Raw genomic sequence first — 3422 nt, 5'->3', positions numbered from 1 at the left:
TCCAATGAGATGTGAACGAGCCAAGCCTACCAGAAGCTGGCTGGGGGCCGGTGGAACGGGGGCTCAAGCCACACGTTGTGGTGACCAAGCAGGGTTCCCCCTTCCCTTTTTCTCCTCCTCCACTTTGTACAAAGAATCAGAGTTATATATATATATATGTATATCCTCTCCCCCACACCCTTGGATTCACGTGGAGCTGTCCCGTGCGGTGATAGCTGTGTCTGTGTCCCCTTGTGAATAGTGTGCAGTGAAGGTCTCTGTTGTTGTGGTGCTAGATGTATGTTTAGAACTAAACCAGCCCCCCACTCTCCACCAGGCTGCCCCCTCTGACCTTGGCCCAGGGACCCTTCATGGGGCAGGGGGAGGCATAGCAGAAGAGCCTGGTCCCCTCCCAAGTGTTATGAGCTGAAACTGTTTCCACTTTTGGTCTTTCTGGGAAGCAGCAGTATTTAGAACTCACGGGGATGGTAGCGGGGAGAGTGGAGACGTGCAGAGGATCTTCTTTTGCTCCTTCTGATCCAGGTCTCTCCCCGCCACCACCCCCAACCTCCTCCTCCCCTCCTCTCTTCCTGCTGTCAGATTCCTGTGGTCCCCTCTCCTGCCCAGGGTCTCTCTCTTCTCTATGTGGCTTTTCTTTGTCTTCTCCATGGTTGAGTGTCCCAGTTGTATCTGCTCCTGAGACTGAGCCCCTTCCCAGATCAAGGAAGCAGACAGGGGAGCTGAGCCTTAGTCCTGATGTGGGAGGGCCCACAGCCGGAGATGCGGAGCCCACCTGGGTACCTGAATCCCAGGGGATGGAAATGCAAGGCAGGCTCCTCTCTTCCCTGCCTTGCCTTCCCCTCCTTCTATTCCCAGAGCCCCGTTGAGCACCGTCTGCCTATGTCCCGGCTGTGGCCTGATTCTCCTACCCTACCCCTACTGTGTTCTAGGTGGCATCTGCCATCCATAAGGGCAGATTCCACTGCTTTCCCTGAAGAGCTGGGTAGTGTCCAGGCAATTTTCAGGTGTAAAGGTGCAGCTGGAGCAGAGGGTATGTAAATAACTACTGGTCCCTGGGTGTCGTTTGGTTGGCCCAAGCCCACTGGGCAGGTGCTAGGTGTCTCTGAATGACCACTGGATTCCTGGGAGCAGTAGCTGTTCTGTTTGGGTCTGATAGAAGGGATAGGCTCAGAGGGCTGGTTCTGGAGGGAAGATCAGAGGAGAAGGAAGCCAGGGCCCAGTGAGAGGGGATCACGCATCCCCCCCCACCCCAGCTCACTCTTGGTCATAGGGCAGTTCTGGGCACTTGAACTCAAGGCCCAGGAAGAAGCACAGGCCCGATCCTATGTGGAAGCACAATGGCTGGAATGTGATTTCAGTTTAGGTGGGGTGGGAGGGGAGAGTCTCTGGCTCTTGTTTTTTTTCAAATCAAGATTACTTGCTTCCCTCTGCCTACTAGACTTGATTCTTGGCCATTCCCTGTCAGCAACCCCTGTCCTTTCCAGGACAGTGACTGCAGGCCTGTTCTGTCCCAGGCATTGTGAGAATGTTGTTGGTAGAGGCCCTGGCTCTCTCGGAGGCCTGGAGCAGAGTGGGTTCTCACCCAAGGAACACCTGCCCATTTCTCACTCACTGCCCCCACCTCCCACCTGGGCTATTTGGCTTGAAAAACCAAACCCCGCCTGGCCACTCTGTGTGGCTCCAGCTTAGAACCCAACACCTGGATTTCCAGGTGCCATCCTGAGCTTTGAGCTCCAGGTACTTCATTTTCCTATAAGGGGAGCTAGGGCCTGTGGGAAGTTATCTTCCTAATGGTCCCTTAGGCTTGGGCCAGAATGTGATTGGCTGTCTCCTCCACCACTTTCTCTGCAGAAAGCAGTTGTCACAGCCCCTAGTACCTGAAAAGATACCCTAGGTCTAGGTTCTTCCTCCCATTTCCTTTCTCCCCTCCCAGACCTCTGGCTCCCTTTCTCTTTGTCTCTCTGGTAACTCCAGGAGGCCTGTGGTCCAGCTGCCAGCCCAGCATCCTTGACCTGTTGGATGCCACCTCCAGTCGATTTCCTGTCCTACCTGCCCTTTCTCTTTCCTGGCTCAAACCTGTATGGCCATGCCCAGGCTCTGCCCTTAGGAAGACCTGCTACCTGTGTGTGGCCCAGCTTGTCCAGGCCCTGGGATGCTGCATCTCCAGGCAACTATGCACTTTCCTGGGGAGGGAGCCAGTATGAGAAGTGGGGGCTGGGCACAGATTCATCTCTGCTGGATGGTCTGGCTTGAGGGTTGGGTGGAAGAAGGCCCAGGTCAGTCTGGAAATCCTCAGGTCTTTGGCCAGCCAGTCACCTGCTTTTGCATTCTGCTGGTGCCCCCTGCCCCTCCTTGTTTCTGGGAGACACAGACCATTCTCCAACTGGCAGTTGACCTGCCTGAGCCAATGTGTCTGTCAGTGGTAACTGAATGAACCATAATAAAGGGGAACATTTGGCCCTCTGTGTCCTGCTGTGTCATGTGTCTTCATGTGGGCCTGTGTGGAGCCTCATCGTGGGCTGTAGGCAATGGGGGTAGGGTGGTGTGAATGGGTCTGTGGCCTGTCATTCTCAGAGGCCAAAAGTCACACACCTCTGTGTTTCTTTCTCAGTGGCAGCCTCGAAATTGCCACAGAGGCCTTCTGCCTGTTAGGAGGAGGAGTTCTGAGCTCCCTGAGGAAGAAGTAGAAAGCTGGATCAGTGGATGAGGGGTGGTTTGGTTCAGATGGTCACTGTAGAGCACAGAGGGCCCCACCTCAGCTCTCATTGAAGGAGACTGGCAGCTGATTGAGGACCCAGGGGCCTGTGGATGCTGGAGAATGAAGAAGGCAGGGAAGTGTATCCAACGTGCTTTCCCCTGCTGCTTTCCCTTTGCCAATGCTGTGTCCTCCACTTGGAGGGCCGTTCTGGCACTTTTTATTTAAGCTCCTGGTCATCCTTCAAGATTCACCTTGAGTGACTCCTTCTCTGAGAGGGCTTCTCTGCCTCTAATTGTTACTTAGGACCCTCTCCTTCTTCATGGACCTTATTCTGTAATTTTTTGTGTCCCTCTTTGTCTCAAGAGCAGGGAAGAGTCTGATTTAGCTCTGTATCCTGTGCACTTAAAACATACAAGAGGCTCAGTAAATGTTAAGTATTAAGTGCTGCAGTGATGAGCAGTGTGGGATGGGGCTGGGGCGGGGTTAAGTAGGTCAGACAATCTGGGCCAGGCCCAGATGAGCACAGGAAATACCGAGAACTTGGGAGCTGGTGTTCCCGACAGGACTCCCCGGAATGGACTACAGTTCCCAGAAGGCTGAGAAGTGGACTACAACTCCCAGAAGTCTGCGCAGTCGCGGAGGCTGCCGGCGACTGTGGTAGCGTTGCGTGCCAGTCAGGATCTGTGGGAGGGGGGACCGAGGTACCGCGATATTTGGGGGCTTC

The sequence above is a fragment of the Physeter macrocephalus genome, unplaced genomic scaffold (genome assembly GCF_002837175.3).
Source record: "Physeter macrocephalus isolate SW-GA unplaced genomic scaffold, ASM283717v5 random_606, whole genome shotgun sequence".
NCBI lineage: Eukaryota > Metazoa > Chordata > Mammalia > Artiodactyla > Physeteridae > Physeter > Physeter macrocephalus.
The sequence above is the reverse complement of the archived record's forward strand: the minus strand, read 5'-3'. Positions refer to the sequence as shown.